Here is a 19255-nt window from a genome sequence, read left to right on the forward strand (position 1 = left end):
CCGGTTGTGTTTGCTGCTCCAAGGGGAGAATTCACAGACACCAGTCTCAAGGCCTAGCAGGTGCTGTCCAGACCCTGCTTCCCACTAGCTGAGGGTCCTCGGCAAGGCATTTCACCTCTCCGACCCCTCTGACCCCTGTGAGCAGCAGGCCGCCCTCATGTGAACGAGCGTTGGGAGACAAACTGTCCGGCCTTGCAGCTAAGGCAGATGGGAGGAGGCGGGGGAAGCCGGGTGTGATGCAGTCTGGGAAACAGCCAGCAGCAGAGAGGTCAGCTCAGTGCAAAGGGTTGGCCGGGGGGCCGATCTGGGAAGAGCCAGCGTCACCAGCAGTGCTGGGAGCTGAGACGTCATGCACGAGACCCGGTCAGCAGCTGGGTGCACATAAGGCTGGATCCAGTCCCCCAGGGGTACGTGCCTTCAGTCTGCGCAGCCGACTCGAGGATTAGGGGGGAGAAAACAAGGCGCCCTTTCGGCGCCAAAGAGCAGCAGGTACGACAGGTGAGGGACACGTGACACTACGTTTATAGAGCACCCAGGATTCATCTGCGGTGTGTGTCCAAGGCCCTCCATGGTGCAGGAGACCATACCGTCTTTGAAGACAATGCTGTCTTAAAACGGGTGACGAGGCCACACTCTTGGCCTACTCTGGGCCATCGTCAGGACCAGCTCAGAACGGAGATGGGCCCCGGGACCCACCCGTCAGCACAGGTGTGAGCAGGTAGGGGTGCGGGGAGCCAATAGTCCAAGGCTGACGAAGGGCTCCACCCTCCTGCCACATTCGGCTCTCTCTGACGCCGTGAGGTTTGCTGTCTCTCCATTTACACAGGACGCCCCTGGCAGGTGTTGCTGGAGACTGGCTTCCTCGATTTGTGATTGGATCAGAGGGCAATGGAGGCTAGCCTGTTTCATCTGTGGGCACAGTTAGGTGGATGCCATGTCTTGATTGTGAGGTCAGAACCAGGAGCGGGAACTCGTGTGTCCTTCTCTTGGTTTGTAGGCTTGCCCTGAAATAGCCACAGGATGGTCATGCCAGGAGAGAGGTGGGCTCATTTTCTTTCTCCTTCCTTCCTTCCTTCCTTCCTCCCTTCCTTCTTCTTTCCTTCCTTCCTCCCTCCCTCCCTCCTTCCTTCCTTCCTTCCTCCCTCCCTCCCTCCCTCCTTCCTTCCTTCCTTCCTTCCCTCCTTCCTTCCTTCTTCCTTCCTTCCTTCCTCCCTCCCTCCCTTCTTTCCTTCCTTCCATTTCTCCCTTCCTTTTCTCCCTTCCTTTCCTCTCTTCCTTCCTACCTTCCTCCCTTCCTTCTTTCCTCCCTTCCTTCCTTCCTTCCTTCCTTCCTTCCTTCCTTCTTTCCTTCCTTTTCTCCCTTCCTTTCCTCTCTCTCTTCCTTCTTTCCTTCCTTCCTCCCTTCCTTCTTTCCTTCCTTCCTCCCTTCTTCCTTCCTCTCTTCCTTCCTTCTTCCCTTCCTTCCTTCCTTCCTTCCCCCTTCCTTCTTCTTTCCTTCCTTCCTCCCTCCCTCCTTCCTTCCTTCTTTCTTTCCTTCCTATCTCCTTCTTCCTTCCGTCCTTCCCTCCTTCCTGCCTTCCTTCCTTCTTCCTTCCTTCCTTTATATCTCCTTCCTCCCTCCTTCCCTGTTTCCCTCCCTCCCTCCCTCCCTCTTTTCCTTCCCCTCTCTTGTCTAGATGTCAGGTGGTATTAGCAGTGCTCTAAGAATAGTTTAGTAAAAAAGATATAGATTCAGATTTTCTCCAAAACAATGAAGCCAAAAGCCATTTAAGGTGAAGAAACCATCCTAACACAGCTGTAAAACTCTCTCCAAATCTGCCTGAAAGCCCGCAATCCAGGAGATACCTATAACATCCGAGCAAACAATGCAAAGCGAGTCAACATTTCGGCTTGTTTATAAAACCGTTTCTGCACACCTGTCACTTTTTGAAGCGGAATGCAAAGTTTATTTACAGATCTATATTTCTTTGATAGAATAGCGACAGCATTGAATGCGCAGCTTTAGGGATTGCCAGTTGCAAATTAAGTGTGTGTATGTTTGCATATGTGTATGTGGAGTGTGTGTGTGTGTGTGTGTGTGCGCCAAGCTGGGAAGCAATAATGAATAACTCAGGCTCTACTCACAGCTCCTGAGTCCCCAACCTAACCTCGCTGTTTCCCAGCTGCCGCACACAGAAGCCCAGACCTGGACCCGGCCCTCTGTAATGTTGTTGATGAACCAAGTGTGACTCCTGCTAGTGAAACACAGCCATACACAACTGGGAAGGGGAAAGTAGCCGAACCGCCAATGGGGTCACAATGGTCGTGTCCAATGCTATAACTGTGGGGGAAAAAAGCTTCATAGATACTTTAAAAAAAAAAATGATTCTATTTCATTTGCCATTTTATTCTCAACCTTCCTGCCCAGGGAGGCGAAAGATAAGCCCTCAGATTCTGTGCATCAGGTCAGGCATTACCAAGTTTGCACAAGGGCCAACCGATCCCTGCACTCGCCACGACTTCTAAATCCAGGTGTCTATCCCAGTCCTGCCCCACTGGGCACCCCCGGGGAGGCCTATGCTGCCCCACCACAGGCGGCCAGGCTCATGAGGCGTGCTTGGAGCCAGCACTGAACTCCTGTCGGGCGGGCCTGAGCCTCTCTGGAAAAGCGTGGGCTCCTAGAGGCTACAAAGTTAGAACGGGGTCTGACTGTGGGCACGGGGCGAGGTGCTCAGCTGCTCCTGTCCGTCCCCATCAGTGAGTTCAAGGCCCTTTCCAGCTGGCTTGGAAGCGCGGCCCCTAGTTTGTCCCCCCCTGTTTTTAAAGAGTCCCTTGTTTTGCTTCCTCTTTGCCCTTTCCCTTCCTGTACAAAAGACCAGCATGTTCCTCGTGGGATGCAGATGTGAGTGCGCCACCTGCCCTGGGGGGAGAGGAGAAACAATGGGCGGGACGGTTGGGCCCCCTCAGCTGTGCCCACGGTGGGCTGGCGTTACAGGGCCAGGCCAGTGCGGCCGGCTCCTGCTGGGGGGCAGCATCCGGACAGGCGTGATCCTGCCCTTGGACGTAGCTCACGTGGCTGCCACGCAATGTTCAGAATCTCCCAAGGCCGTGTACTCTGTGTGCGCAGGGACAGGACCTTGGGCCTTTTGTTCGCTGGGAAGCCATGGATTTGGTTGGGCTTAGAGGGCAGGAGGGAGTCGTGGGACCTCACAGTGCTGGGCAGCGGGGTGTCAGATGAGTTTCTTGAGAATAAAGCAGCCGAAAGAGCAGAGGCGTCTCTTGTGGCAGCAGGTAACGGGGACTAGGTAACCAGAGATGGCAGCTGTGGACAGCCCTCCGTGCAGGGGGCAGGGGCTGGCGGCACAGTGCAAGAGTGGAGAGAGAACACAGATCCTGGCACGCTCCCGCACACACACAGGCGCACGCCCAGCCAGACAAGGTCTAGGTTCAAGGTGGGCTCCCCCTCCTAGCCCCGTGTCTGTGGGCTGATCACTCAACCTCCCTGAGCCTCAAATCCTTCATCATAAATAAATAAATGAGTAAATACATAAATATTGTAATCACCAAGCATGCACTCCCTGTAGGCCTATCTGCCACGTACTAGGGACACCATAGAAGATAAAGCAAACACACGATGAGGTGGTGACGGTCAAGGGAGAGACAGCTAACGAACAAGCGAGGACCCGAGTACATATGCATTCACAAATTGTGACAACAAGCTCTGGAAGAGGGTCCTGACAGAGCACCAGGGGAGGGGTGGGGGCCCCTATCCTGTCTGGGATGATCCCTAAGGACCTTCGGGCCACAGCCAGAGTGCGAAGAAACCGACCTTCAAAAACACAGCAACGCTCTGCCCGTGACGGAGGACCTGTGATGTGTCACCAGGTCCTTGGGACACAGAGGCAAACGTTCCCGCCCTGGCGGGGCTTACAACCTAGGGAGGGAAGAAAGACAGGAAACGGAGGGCATAAGAAGTAATAATGTGAGTCCTGTGGTGCAAAACAAAGCAGGGCAAGAGGGATGGGGGTTCTGGGAAGGGGGCATAGCAGAAGGGGCTACCGTTCTCTCATACAGAGTGCTCAGAGCGGGACATATTGCGGAAGTGACGGCTGGCAAGACTTAAGGAAGGTGAGGGAAGAAGAGAACCGCGGTCTGTTCACGGAGGCAAGCTTCCAATAGGACAGCACGGACAGGGTGGAGAACACAGGAGAGGAAGCCATTTGCAGAGCTCCAGCGAGACATGACGTGGCTTAGACTGGGCCGGTGGCAATACAGGGACAGGAAGCAGCTGGATGCTGGATATAGTTTAAAAGTGGAGCCAACAGGATTTGTTGACGGGCTGGATGGGGTTGCAAGAAACAGAGGCGTCAAGCACAGCTCCAAGGAGCACGGCCTCAAAAACTGGAAGCCGGGAAGCGATGCGGCAGAGAGAAGGAAGACTGAGGCGGGCATGACCAGGAGACCAGGCGTCTGGTTGTGGCCACGTGAATTCAAGGAGTCTACTTTGTGGGTGTCCCGTGTGCGTCTGGAGTCCAGGAGGGAGTTTGGGCTGGAGACACAGACACAGAGTGGCCCTCCTAGACCACTGCCTCCTAAAGCCATGAGACCGGCCAAGTTCGCCAGGGAGGAAAGAAGAACGTGGAACCGAGAGCCAAGGGCCCTCCAATGCTGAGGCGGCAAGAGGGCGAGGAACCCACAGAAGGGGCCAAGTGGAGACCGCAAAGCAGGAGCAGAACCAGAAAGAGGGCCCTCCTGAAGGCCAGCGAGGAAAGCATCGCCAGGAGACGGGGGTGACTGTGTCTCCTGCTGCTTGAGAGAAAGTAAACCGAGGACAGACCATTAACAATCTTACCTCACAGTCCAATAGCCTCATCCCCTGCCCCAGATGGTTTCCCTTCCTGCCCCCAGCCTGGAATCCCGGCCTGGAATGTGTCCCCTGGGGGGGGGGGGGAACAGCAACAAAGGCCAAGGCATGCTCTAAGTCCCGGGGTGGGGGGGGGACACCACAGTGGCACGGTCTATTCCCCAAGCTGCAACCAGCCTTCCCCACGGCTTCCTAAGTACCCTAGTGTGAGAAATAGGTCCTTCTAGGTGCAGACAGTCAACCGACAGGGGACTATTTTGGAGGGAACGGTGTGGTGAATGGAGACTTACCGACAGCTCTCAACATTCGCACGTTCCGCACAATTCTGAAATTTCCACCCGATCCCTAAACCCCTCTCAGCTGCAAGTGTGGGGAACTAAGGGCCACCGGACAGGAGAGGAGGCCTTACTGTAGCATCTGTGGTGGTGGGGGCAGGAGGGGGGTGGGTGGCCAGGAGGGACAGCGCACAGGGCAGCCTCCTCTGCGGGCCCTGGGGCCACCTTCCTGTCCCCTGCTCCACCGTGTTTATGGATAGGAAGACAGCGGGGCTGGGCCACAGAGAGGAAAGCCAAAGCCCTGGTCTGCTTGCTGCTGATAAGTGATTCTACAAGACAAGCAGAAGGAATCCAGACAGAGATCTAAGAACATCCAGATGCTCGGCACAGCGGCCGGTTCCTGAGGTATGACAGGCTTTCATGTGCGCCCCAGCTCCTGGGGAGAAGGGCCTGGCTGCCGGCCTTCCAATCTCCAGCTCAGACCCAGGCCCCCCAGGCAGGGGAGGGGACCAGGTCTGTAACCAGATCCCCCCAGTCCTGGCTGCTTCTTCTCCGTGGCCCCTGAATGCACGGTCCGGGCTCTGCCCAAATGAGGTGTTCAGCCTGTGTTTAATAATTAAAGAGGATGCGTTCGGCACAATGCCAGGTTACTTTAGATCCTTTAATAGATTCAGTCCTCACACACACAGTCTAGGAAGTAATTATTATTCTGTCTCCATTTGACAAATGAGAACATGAAACTCAGAAAGATGAAGTAACTTCCCCAAGGTCCCACAGCTGATAAATGGCCACACTGTGGCTCAAATCCACACCGTGCAATTTCCAGAGTATCCCAGCGCTTGCTGACTTAGCCGGCCACGGAGCCTAGCTTCCTTGATAATCAGGGAAGAGCGAGCACCCATAGTTGACTTGCAATGTTTCCGTGCCGAAAGTATTTTACAACAAGAAAGAAACGGGAGGAGGGGGGATTTAGTGAAAGCTAGGTACCACGTACCAAAAATCACAGTCCAGACGTTTCTGGGGCCCCCCATCCCTGCATTCCCTATTCTCCAGAAGAGGAAAAGTAAATTGCCTAGTTCCTTCTCCCCTGAGTTTGACAGAACAAAGAGGCATAGGACAAAAGCAGGGAAGGATGAGATGACAGGCATGCAACTGTGGCCAATCAAGTTGGCCCATATCAAAGACGGTAATTAAAACAAGATCTTCCCTCGTTCCTGGGGGGAAAGATGAGCTAGCCTCAGAGAGTGAGAGAGGATTTCCTTCCTACCTTGTGACCACTGTCCATCCTGTGGGACCGGTGGTATAAAAACACCAACAAGTGAGGAAAGAAGTGGAGAAAAGAATGGGGCAATGGTGAAAAAAGAGAGACACAGACAAAATCAGAGACAGAGACAGATCTAGAGAGAGCCAGAAGACCAAAGGACTGGGCACACTTACTTTCAAGGTCTTTTCCACCCCCTCCGAGTCTGTGAGATCTGGTGATTTGGAGGGATGACCCAGAACCTGGGATTCCAGAGTTTTCACTGGGAAAAGATAAGCGCAAAAGAAAAGGAAAGCTGCCAGGCTATCAAACCTCTTGGTAAATAGAAACCAAAGATTGACAAGGACCAGCAGGGAGAGAACATGGAAAGCAGAAAACGGGGGTGTGAACAAATGAGAGTAAACCCAAGCTGAATAAAGAAAGAAAAGTCATGGACAGAATAATCAGTGGGATGGAGGAGGAGGAAAATCAAGGCGACTCGCATCACCTAACGTTATTCCTGTCCTTGACCTTCAGGTCCGAAGCAGCAGTCACTACCACCCCAGGGCCCTGTTGGCTCCTTCCTGGTCCTGAGATCCATCTGGTTTGTTGACCTCACTGGGGGTCTGAGGCCTCAGGGAGACATGAGCTCTGTGAGGCCCGGAAGGCCGGGGGGTAGTCAGTGAACACTGGGTTGGATGGGTGAATGGCACCCACTCTGTTCCCCCTGGGCTCCAGCTGCCTTTCCCAGAGCCTTGTCCCGCTGAGGGGGCTGCTGCTCTCCCTGCACTGATTGTCAGCTCTGTCTCCACATCTGTCCCTGCCTCTCCCCACACTGACTGTGAGAAGCCTCCTGCGGAGCCAGAAGACAGAGGACAAACTGGCCCAGGGGCGCCTGGTGGCTCAGTCGGTTAAGTGTCCGACTTGGGCTCAGGTCACAATCTCGCGTGCGGTTCGTGAGTTGGAGCCCCGCGTCGGGCTCTGTGCTGACAGCTCAGGGCCTGGAGCCTGCTTTGGATTCTGCGTCTCCCTCTCTCTCTGCCCGTCCCCTGCTTGCACTCTGACTGTCTTTCTCTTTCAAAAAACAAATAAACATTAAAAAAATTCTTTTAAATTGGCGCAGCACTGAGACAGGCGGGTTCGGCAGAGCCTCGTCCTTTGTGTTTGCTTGTCTGCCGGCCTCCCATCTGGGCCAGGGCTGGGGGAGGTGGGGCGAGGGCAGGAGGGTCCGGCTGGGGCTGGATACAGAGCTCTGCTGTGGATACTCCTCCCATGGGGGCCTGGAGAATTTCAGCCAGAGACTAGTTTTCCGTTGCAAGGAACGGAAGAAAACGCGGTAGGGCAGGGATGTCCTCTCTAGGCTGACCCTGGGCTCGACGCAAAATGAAAAGACGGACGACTTCTGCCGTGTGTTTGGGAGGTAGACTCCTTGGGTCCTGTACCCTGGTTTCTACCTCCAAGTCGATTTGGGAGTCTTAGAGAAGAAGGTGGAGAAGGTTGCCTTGAGGAAAGTCAAAAGGGAGGCAACACTGGGAGAGTCGACAAAGAGTGGGGAGGGTTCCAGGGGTGGGAGGGGGGGAGAGCAGAGATGAAGGAGGTGGGCACCTCGCATCAGAGAGGAGAGTCTGAGCGATGACTCCAACTGGCCAAGCTCCAGGCCAAGAGATCCTGCTGAATTCCGGGTGGAGGATTTTTTCATGAGAGGCCCTGGGAGCACTGAGGGGTTCTGAAGAGCGAGCAGCAACCGAACGAAGATGGAAAGAGAAGTTTCGTCAGAAAGGGGTGGGCAGCACAGAAGGGGAGGGGAGAATAGCGGGTTCGGTGCCACAGCGATCTGGGCCCTTGGGTGCTGGGACCAAGGGTTCCACAGCAGACGGGACGAGAAAGTGCCAGATCTCAAAGGCATTTCCAAGGCAGCAGACGGGATCTTGCGTGGCGGTGGGAATTACGCTCCTCAGCGCACCCCAAGATCTGGAGTCTGACTACCTGGGATGACGGTTGTCGTAGGCAAAGGTGAGGAGAGAAGGGGAAGACACAGAACAGATGGTGGGGGGACGGGCGCGTTTCATCAGGGACATTTTGAATTGTAGCAAAGGTGGTTTCAACCTAAAAGTCAGTGGTTGCCAAATTTATTTTAAGCAGCCGGCCAAACCTTAGGAGGAACCTAATACAGTAGATTGAAAGGGAGATGAGATGGGCTAGTTTCAAACGAGGCGTGCATGCTGGGCAACGCCTGGCTGGCTCCGTTGGTTACGTGTCTGCCTCTCGGTGTCAGCTCAGGTCACGATCTCATGGTTCTGAGTTCAAGCCCCACGGTTCTGAGTTCTGGCTCTGCACTGACAGCGTGCAGCCTGCTTGGGATTTCTTTCTCCCTCTCCCTCTCTGCCCCTCCCTGGCTTGCTCTCTCTCTCTCTCTTTCTCGCTCACTCTCTCAAAAAACAAATCAATAAACAAAATTTTTTAAAGTAGGCATTCTGGGGGCTCTGGCTCCTCCACGCCCCACCTCCCGCCCCTCAGATTGTCAGGGCTCCTCAGAATTACGTTGGAAACCCAGTGCCATGGGCAGTTGAAGATACTGACCCACCTCGGGTGAGAGATTAGAGTCAGAGATGAAGATTCGGGGTCCCAGCATAGAACTGATAACTGAAGACGTTTATGACATTTCTCAGAAAGAGAGAGCCTGGGGACGCTCTCAGTTAGGGACAAGGAGAGCAGCTGGTGACCTTGAGCCCAGCCTCCAGATTGTTTTGCCATGCCAAATGTTAAGTTCATGTTTGCAGCCCGTGTATGCAATGACACATCTTCTCTCTGGGACCCTCCTTCCTCTGTCTCCTCCGTCCTGCACCAAGGCTCGTCTCTCGTCCAACAGACATTCCCCTCCCCTCTTTCTGCTCTTCCCCCCCTTGCTCTCCGTCCTCCTGTTCCACTGGCACCTTTCTCCTATCTCCTGTCTCCCTGCCCTCGGCTCTCTCAAGTTCTCACCACCCCCCTCCCCACCGCTTCTCACTGGGGTCTTTTCCATCATGGCTTATTTTTAGCCCCGTGCCATCCTGAGGATGTGAGCAATATTCCTGAGTCATGGTTTTGCAAGGAAGCATCTCTGAAGATCACTTATCAGCTTCCAGCCAGGCCTGTCGTGGAGAGAGCATAACCTGCCAGTTCCTCTTCTGGACAGAACTCCCAGCTCAGCCTCTTAGTCTCTGGTCCCAGAGAAGCAGCTTGAGCTAGACTCACCGCGCCCACATCGCATCCTCAGCAGAACCCATTCCATTAAGAAGGACCACGCGGAAGCCTCTGCTGTCTGTGTGGTTGAAAGCAGAGAAGAAGCCCATTCAAAAAAAGGAATGGGGTGAAATCGATTCTAAAGAGCCCTGAATCTGAATCCACAGACTTGGGTTTTAAGGCCCCGTGTAGCCTGTCGATTCTACTCAGCAAGTATTTACAGAATCCCTCCCCTGTGCCAAGTGCCAGTCCGGGTCCTAGTCTCACCGGACAAAACTAGACAATTTCACCAGATGACAAAAAGGGCGGCTCTCTGTTGAACAATAACCGTATGAGCTCCTCGGAGGCACTCTGACATCGCCCGCAGGGAGAGGCTGAATCTCAGAGGGCTTTAATAGAGCCATACGGCCAACAAGTCAGGATTTCAAATCATTTAAGTGTTATCCAAATCTCAGGAATCTCCATATCCCCAACTCTGCCTCCTTGGACCTCTTCCAGCTCCAAGCTTTAGCTGTCATTTCCACAAAAGAAGAACGATGAAATCTTGTAAATGTAACCACTTGCCAGGGACTCGGGCTGGTGGTGTGAAATTAAGTGGGGTTTCAGCAGCTCACGGTGATTAAGGATTTGGGGATCCTTCTCCCCCTGGATAACATGACCAAACAGATGCCATGTTTGGCTATATAATGAGGAACGAGGCCCGGGTCAGGGACACATTACACGAATGAACATACGACATCCCCTGCTGGACGATGTCCCCCAAATGAGGGAGAAAGAAATTTTTGTTCCTTTGACACTGTTTCACCCAGCTCTATAATCCAGACATCCCTAATGTTGTCATATCGTGTCAAATATGACAGAACTATTAATTATAATGGCACAGTATTAGGCCTTGGAGACACTGCTTCTTCCTGGCCATTTCCCTTCTACATTCTTCTGTGTGTGTGTGTGTGTTTCTTTCATTCTCTCTCTCTCCTTTTCTTGCAGCCCTCCCGTCCCCCCAACCCAACACACATATACCTTTGGCCACAGCTTGAGTATCACTGCTTGCCTTTTAGATGCTTTGGGATTTCCCAACAGAAAATGTGAGAGGAGGTGTCAATCACGTGGCCGGGTGAGAGGTGGGAAAGAACCAAGTCCTCAATCGGACTCAGAGATGAGCTTCTTCCAGATGGACATGAATGGTCCCAGGGGTGTTGCTCAAAGGGGGGCTGGGCTGCTGACCCCGATACAAGTCCTGGGACCCAAACGATCCCTGTAGGATATTAGTCACTCGATAAAACCTCCAGGCCATTTTCCCAGGCTGTGGGGCCCTATAGGGCAATTTCCCATAGGGTCGCAGAGCCTGAGAACCTATGCATCTCACTGCTCGGCGGTGGGTTCCTGTTGCATCAGACGTGATTTCTCTTAAAACATGGCTTAGCAAATGTCCCGAGACAAAGCTGTAAACTTTCTCAACTTCTCTCACAAAGAGACCTGGGACGCACCGGGTCATTCTCCTCCCGGCCACCAAGCATTTCCGAGCCTGGAGGGGTCCAGAGACCTTGCCACCTGTGTTTCCAAGAAGGCACACACCTGGAGTCCCAGAGACGGTCTTGGGGCAGACGAGGTGGCAGCAAAGAGCTGGGAGAAGACAGTCTGCTCGCCAGGACACTTTGCAGAGGAGCCTGAGGCACAGGAAGCAAGACGCTGGTGGCATCCATCGAAGATGACCCAGCACGAATCCCTCCCACAACATCCTGTTCTTGGATTTGTTGGGTCTTGGCTGAAATTCCTCTCTACCCAGCCCCCCTCCAACAACCCACTTCGTCGTTGGATTCTTTTCAGTGTTATTACATTTTTCTGTCGCTGATAATCAAATAAAGCAGTGGCAGGGATATGTCACTGGTGACAGAGCAAGGGAACACATTCATTCATTACTCACCCCATCTCTCAGGACTATGGGCCTCTTATTTTCACAGAAAGGAATTCAGATATAGAAAGGGGAGCAAGGGGGCGCCTGGGTGACTGTCGGTTAAGCATCTAACTTCCGCGAAGGTCACGATCTCACAGTTCGTGAGTTCGAGCCCCGCATGGGACCCTGTGCTGACAGCTCAGAGCCTGGAGCCTGCTTCGGATTCTGTGTGTGTCTCTCTCTCTGCCTCTCTCCCTCCCACTTGTGCATGCGCACGCGCACACGCCCTGCACCCACCACTGTCCTTCCTCCAGGGAAGAAACAAGGGTCTGAATCCCCAGGTGAAGCTGAGGGCAGTGAGAGAAATCTAGAAGACAGCAGGAGGACGGAGGGGAAAATGGCTGGGCCCTGGAGAGGCACAACTTGCCAAGTCTTAAACCGACTTTCTGAGCACGAATGAAATCCAAACCCCTGGGTGTGGGGGCTGCTTTACACTGGCCTGAGGTGATTTCCTGTTTTTGAAGAAAAGAGGTGGGTAGGAAGCTCAGAGACATGTTCTGGGCACCAGGCAGCTTTGACAAAACAGCCCTCTCCTGACTTCAGCATAACTGGGGCAGATATGGCAAGATAGAATTACTCCGTGGGCAAGAAGTTTTCAAAACCAGGCAGGCTCTGTGCTTAGTAGAGGGGACGATGCCAGCTCCGGGGGGTTGGGCTCTGGGGGCCTGAACAGGGCGGGCACGGGCACTTAGCGAGCTCACAGGCCGGCCAGCGTCGGCCGCCTTTGCTCAGTGCGGAACAAAGCAAGCGGCACAGAGAGAAACTGAGAGCGAGAGACCAGTGTCAGTCAGCCGCCGCTGCTGGGGGCTGGCTTTCTTGCTGTGTATTCCTTGCTTACTCCCCGGAAAAAGCCTCACGGTGCACAGGCTGTTGAGCAGGTGCCGTGGGACCGAAGTGCACACTACCGGTTCAGTAGGGCAGCAGCCCACTCTGGATTTTCCCGGCAGGACCCGGTTTCAGGTTGCCCCTCCAAAGCCGCCCGTAAGTAGAACCTAGCTGGGAGAGCCCGTGCCCTATGGCAGCAATGGCGTGAAGTCACCATGACCATGGACAGCCCTGGGTGGGTGGGCCTGGATCTCTCCGTGGATCAGGTAAGCGCCCTGACCAGTGAGACTTTCTCTGTCCGCTCCTTCCGAGTCAGCACACGGGCCCCGTCACACCTGCCTCCACCCTGAGTAACAGCAACTATCCCCACCGGACACGTTGTTTGTTCGCTTGTCTTCCGTCCATCTCACCCTTGAAACATAGCAAAGCGTTTGATAAATGGTGTTTAAACGAGTGAGTACTGAAAGGAATCTATGGGCTGTGCCGAGGAGCACCAAGAATGCACACATCATCAGAGCCTGCACCTTGGGTATTCACTCAGCAGCCCCCTGCCTGGGTCTCTTCCTGCTCCAGCCCACAGCACGCCCCATGCCCCCCGCCTCCCCACTCCCCTGCAGCCTCCCATTTTTGCCCTACACTCAACATTACCTGGTCATTCAGAGTCTCTAAGCATTTTTATGCCGAAATCAACCAGACCCACCTCTGACCTCAGTTTAAAGATACAACACCCCTGGTTTTCTCCAGCAGCCCAGAATCATGGCAGCTGACTCTTCCCAGGGAAAAATTTCTCCGGCCAGGAAAACACAGTAAATTCAGGAAGGGATAGGAAATAAGAGTGGAGAAGTGTGTCAAAGTCCTCATTTACCTTTTTGGAATGCCTGCTAAGTGCGGACGATTTATTATGAACCTGTTGCCCTTAGCAACTTTCCGGAGGATTGCATTCAGCATATCTGTTTCCACCTCACACACGGACGAGGGGGTGCAGAAAAGCCAGGAGCTCACAGGAAGCATCCGGGAGAACTAAACTCGGGGCCCCGGCCCTCTGGTCCCACGTGCACATACCCAGTCACTGTGCAGTTGCTAAGGGGCAGTACAGAAAGGGCCAGCTTCCGGGTCAGAGAGGCCTGAGTATGAATAATACCATTTGCTGGCAGTGTGACCTTGAAAAAGCAATTTAAACTCCCTGAGCCTCAGTCTATCTTGTGTGAAAATGAGCAGATCATGTTGAACTGCCAGGGTAGTGTGCTATCTAAGTGAGACGGCAAACATAAGGTGCCTGGTCAGAATCCACGCAGTGTGAATATTTGATAAGACAAAAATTAGCATGGGAACCTTTTGTTTTTGGTGGAATGCCAGCTATCATACAAGTAGAGATTTCAAAAATAATATTATTAGCTATTTAAAAAATAAAAGAAGAGAGGGTGCCTGGGTGACTCAGTCGGTAGAGCGTCCGACTTCAGCTCAGGTCATGATCTCATGGTTTGTGAGTTCGAGCCCCATGTCGGGCTCACTGCGGTCAGCACTGAGCCCGCTTCAGATCCTCTGTCCCCCTCTCTCTCTGCCCCTCCCCAGGCGCCCTGTCTCTCCCCAAAATAAACATTTAAAAAAAAAATAAAAAAAGAGGAGAAAGAGATGAAGAGGAAAAGGAAGGCAAGAAGGATGAAAAGAAAAGGAAGAACTAAGTGGCTAGTGGTATATTGGATTGGAAGTGATAATGACAAGAGTCAGGTGGCAGCTATTTGGATGGACGAAGGGCAGGGGAGACCTTCTACGTAGGACAGCTTCACATAGCAAAAATGGAAATGGGTCTCTATGGACACAGAAGAATCCAACAAGGAAGGGAAAAGGCATTTGAGGCAGAAGGAATCACACGTGCCAAAACACTAGGGTAACAGCCCTCACCTCCTATCAGCCATGGTGCACATGGAACTCAGTTTGCCTGACTGAGTAGTGGGATTTTATCTGAGTCCTCCTCTGGGGTTTCCACAAGGGGAATGGGGGAGACGTGACCAGATTTGCTTCAGAAAGATGACTCCGGTGGTTGCATATGGCGGCTGGGGGTGGGGGTGCAGGGTGGGGGAAGCCGAACCAGGAAGAGAGCAGCCACCCCAAATAGGAAAGCAACAGGTAGATGGCCCCATAGGGCAAAGGAGTATAATCTTCAAAGCCAAAGGTGAATTCCAGGGTCACCAAAATCTAAAACGTGAGTTGGGTTGCTTGGCACGGCCTATTTTTCTGCTCTGTGTGAAAGTCACTATAAACCCTATCTCTGCTTCCCAGCTGCTTTGTAATCCCAGAGATAAAGGTGAGTAATCCAAAGGAAAGGGCCCCCAAAACCAAAGGGAATATTTATTTTAAGTAGATTGACGTCTGTAGGAAGGGGGAAAACAACAACAAAAAAAAAACAACAAAAAAAAAACCTTCCAAGGCCTGAATGGAGAAGCATGGCATGACATTCACCTAGCCTGGCCATTGTGCGAAGAGAAAAATTCCTCAAGATTGTGTTTGTCCAAGAAATCAGACGGTTTACGGTCCCTGAGTCAAAACACTCAAGGATTGGAAGCCAGAGTTTCCTGGGCTGAACCCAGTTACTAAATAAAATGAAAAGGAAAGGGCAATTAGATGCCGTGAATTGTTGTTAAGCGGGTAGGGTTGGTTGCCAAGGCTCTAATCCAGCAGATGCGACAGAAAAAAATCCAGGAATGAAGCACGTGGGTTTGCCAACCACCCCCCCCCGCCCCCGCCCCCACGTCCGCAGTCTGCCTCCCCCACCCAACCGGTGCTCCTGGTGCCACAGTGAGACCCACTGGGATCTGGAGATACCCTGGGACTCAGCGGAGGCTCAGCACCAGGCCCCTCCCAGAAATCAAAAGCAATTTCCACTCTTCTTGCTAATTGAGTGACAGTCTTTGCTGGTGCCCTGCAAAGAATGACCACCAGAAGGAGTGTGCCTGTACTCCTTCATCCTGATTGAAAATGCTGGAAGTGGGGGTGGGGGGCTTTATCACCTATGGAGGAAGGGGATTAACAAGGAAAGTCACCCGCCTGGGAAACAGTGGAAAGGAAAGGCAGGGGAGAGAAAGAGAAGAATGAAGGGGAGGCTGACCCCCAGAACATTCTGGGGCCGATTCACTCCCTCCTGTGCCCCCTCACCCCCAGTGAGCTCAGGAGCCCCCACTGCACGCAGGCTGTTAAGTTAAAGAACTCTCTGTTGGTGACAGAGCTCTTATCGGGACCACCCTGGCTGAACACTCAGGGAAGAAATGGGGACAGTGGTGAAGAAAGAGCACCGCTGGACATTGTAACGCGTCATCTGCACTCCGAGTCACGGGGAGTGACCTGTGTGCAGTAAGTTACAACCCAGCTGCCTCCCCCCTGGGGAGCAAAATGCACCAGGCCACTTCTGGCCGGGCTGTGTGTGTTTGGGGTTGCCCAGTGACCCCGGACATTGCTCAGATGTGTCGCACATGATCACAGCCCCGTGGCCCTCAGAGGGCTGTGCTTTCCGACCTGGGGTTACTAGCGGATGGGTATTTGCTGCTTAAAGATTCTCCAGGATTCAAGTCCTAATGATTGCATTTGAGGAGCGACCCTTCAGCTGAGCGTTCAAAGGAATGACAGGTTCCCAGCGAGGTGTGTGATCTCTTAAAGGTGCAGAGCAGGAACATTTCATTAACCCAGGAAAGAGGACAAACCCAAGTCAAAGCCTGTAAACTATTAACTATAGCTCTGTTTGTTTAAAAAAAAAAATAGATGAACTTGACTTGCTTTTTATAAATTAAAGGGTTATGTGTATATATATAAACATATATATATATATAAATATAAACACACACACACACATATATATATATATATATATATATATATATATATATATATGTTTTCTTTAAAGTCCTGTTTAGGGGCGCCTGGGTGGCGCAGTCGGTTAAGCGTCCGACTTCAGCCAGGTCACGATCTCGCGGTCCGTGAGTTCGAGCCCCGCGTCGGGCTCTGGGCTGATGGCTCAGAGCCTGGAGACTGTTTCCGATTCTGTGTCTCCCTCTCTCTCTGCCCCTCCCCCGTTCATGCTCTGTCTCTCTCTGTCCCAAAAATAAAAAAAAAAAAAAAAAAAACGTTGAAAAAAATAAAGTCCTGTTTAAGGAAACATTTCTGTGACTGGCCCTTCTGAGACCAGAACGGGGTGTTTGTGGAGCGAAGGCTGGTCCCGGCAGCACTACTGGGGTGCGTCAGTGATCACCCACACTGCGGGGCAGAAAACAGCACACGCTATTAGACTTTGCAGATGCCATCAAAGTGTGTGGGGGGCGTACAATTAATATTCATCTCTGGTCACCGCCTTAGGCTGTGAAGATCTGCCTACTTGGGTAGGTGTGGAGGGTGGGACTGGTGGGTTTTTTTTTTTTATATTAAATATAATTTATTGTCAAATTGGTTTCCATACAATACCCAGTGCTCATCCCAACAGGTGCCCTCCTCAATGCCCATCAGGTGGGACCAGCGTTTTGAAACAAGCAGTGACATCGTCTATCTCAACCCACTTCCGTTTACGGAGGGTGGTGTCTTTTCAGGGGCGGCCCTGAAAGGCAGCACCTCCTCCCTTCTTTTTTTTGCTGACCGTCCTGTTTCTGCTCCCACTCCTAGTTCTTTTTCAGCCAAAAAAAGGAGCTGTAAACTAGATCACAGTAAGACACTGGGGACTAAATTAGCCATCCCTTATGGGGGTGTTTGCATTTTACACAGCAGAAGATTCAGACCAGGAGATGATGGTGCCCATGCAGCCAGGAAGGCCAGGACCAGAATGGGGGACACCCGGGGGGATCTGAGTATATCTCAGATGCCACCAGATTGGCCCTGATGGTCAGGCCAGAAGTGAGGACGTTTTTGATAAAGACGACCTTCGGAGAGTGAGGGGCAGGGGGAGACAGAGCAAAAGGTGATCTTATCACACTCCCCAGGAAAGTCCTGCAGACGGGGAGGGGAGACAGCCGATGAAGCTGAATGGACTTGATCTTCAGCCTGGCCGCAACTCAGCAGAAGTGAGGATGTGGTTATTGAAAGACCCGGGACTCAATCAAAAGAGCCAGAACCTCCACAAAGCCCCATTAGTAGCTGTGTGACGTTGAAGCTATGTTCCTCCTCTGTACCCCCCTGTAAAACATAGACCATCACAAGAGATGGTTGGTAATGAAATGGGCTAATGCCTTTGAAGGTGCCTCCATTTAGAGATGGTCAGAAGATGGCCTCCAGAAGCGATGGGATTGGGAGGGTTTTCATTGAGCTCTCTTCCACACTTGGCTTACGCTTGAGAGAAACAGAAATCACACCAGTGCACACTGTTTATGGGAGAAAAGGATAATCACGGGGCCTTTGACAATTGTCCAAGAGCCCAGGCCGTGACCACAAGGAGGCCGGCAGCAGAGGCGGGCACCGGGGTCAGGCCAGGGAGCAGGGAAGTGGATGTAGCAATGCCCCAGGTGGGCACAGCCCGTGTTCCAAACAGCGGGCACTCAGGCCTTCCTGTTGGAAGCTTTCAGAGAAACCACCCAGCTTGGAACCTCACATTTGGCAAATAAGCAAAGGAAAAATTGGTCCCAATTATTTTCCAGGGTTTCCATTCTCTTCGGACGTGTTGGATTCCTGTTAGCATTAACCAGAGGCAAACATTTGTTTTATTCTGTGGATGGACGGTCGGGCTAGAAAACACCTTTCCTGACAAGGTTAAGGCTGCGGAGTCTGACATTGATACTGTCTCCAGAGTTGTGTGAGTGTGTGTGCGTGTGGGGTGCGCGTGTGTGCGCGTATGTGTGTGAGTGTGTGCCTCTGTGTGTGTGTGTGTGTTTTGACGTAGCTATATAGTTGTTTTTTTGGTTTTTTTTTAAGTACATGGAGGAAAGAAAAGACATGACACACATTACAAGAGACTTGACTTCTGAGAAATCCTCTCATTCCTGCAGGGGAGAAATTTTGTTTTTCAAGAGCTGTTTTCTCATAAAGACCAAAGTCTTCGCAGTTTGGATCTCAGCGTTTGAGTCTTTTCTTTTTCTTTTCATGGTATGTGATTTCAAATTGTGCGGTTTCTGCGGCCTGGAACGTGGCGAATACAGCTCAATGGCGCCCCCTGCAGGCCAACGGGGAGGGGTGCAGTAAAAGAGGATAAGGTGAAAAAAAAAAACAACCCATGACTTAGGTGCTGATGTCCATGTTATACAGATGAGAAAACCGAGACCCAGAGGGAGTTACCAACCTTCACTGCTGGTGATCGGCGGAACCAGATTTGAAACTTCATGGTGTAACGTGGGGCCTAGGCTCATCACACCCTGTGCTGCCTCCCACATTCTCCGGGCTGGGCCCCCGGAGCACTGAGAAGAAAATGGCAACTGTTTAACTCTGAGCCCAGCACAAAATAAATGCTCAAGAAACAGTAGCCATAATCAGGTTCCCGTCCTTGGTCAACCACTTGCATATGCATGACCGTAGGCAAAACATTGTGGCTTCTCTGTGCCTCGATTTCCTCACATGGAGAATAGGTCTGTGGAAATGTTTTCCAGGCATTTTTGAGTGCATATTTTATGTTAACCTAAGAGTCCGGTAGAATCTACCAGATAAACCGGTCACTTCACCCGTCGGGACATTTCCTCATCCATGAATAGAAGTGGTTGGTGATCTTTAAGAACACCAGTCGTGTCAGTGAGCGCCATTCTGGCTCAAAGACAATTCAACCATTTCTGTTAGCTATTGAGAGAAATGTAGAATATCATGGACTGTAGGCCTCCCAATAAAAATAACCATACACGCAGGGAATTGATTAAAAGAGATAATGAAGAGGGGGGCACCTGGGTGGCTCAGTCCGTTAAGCGCCTGGCTCTTGACTTCAGCTCGGGTCATGATCTCGA

At 52.3% G+C, this 19255-nt stretch overlaps 1 long non-coding RNA gene across 1 annotated transcript; it reads left to right on the forward strand.

Moving 5' to 3' along the window:
- The first annotated feature begins 11842 nt into the window (after positions 1–11842).
- On the forward strand, positions 11843–18878 carry LOC115525881. Its single transcript, XR_003972485.2, has 3 exons — positions 11843–12515; positions 18243–18413; positions 18573–18878. It is a non-coding gene; the product is annotated as an uncharacterized LOC115525881 (long non-coding RNA).
- The last annotated feature ends 377 nt before the right edge of the window (positions 18879–19255 follow it).

This window comes from Lynx canadensis, chromosome D1 (assembly GCF_007474595.2).
Source record: "Lynx canadensis isolate LIC74 chromosome D1, mLynCan4.pri.v2, whole genome shotgun sequence".
Taxonomy (NCBI): domain Eukaryota; kingdom Metazoa; phylum Chordata; class Mammalia; order Carnivora; family Felidae; genus Lynx; species Lynx canadensis.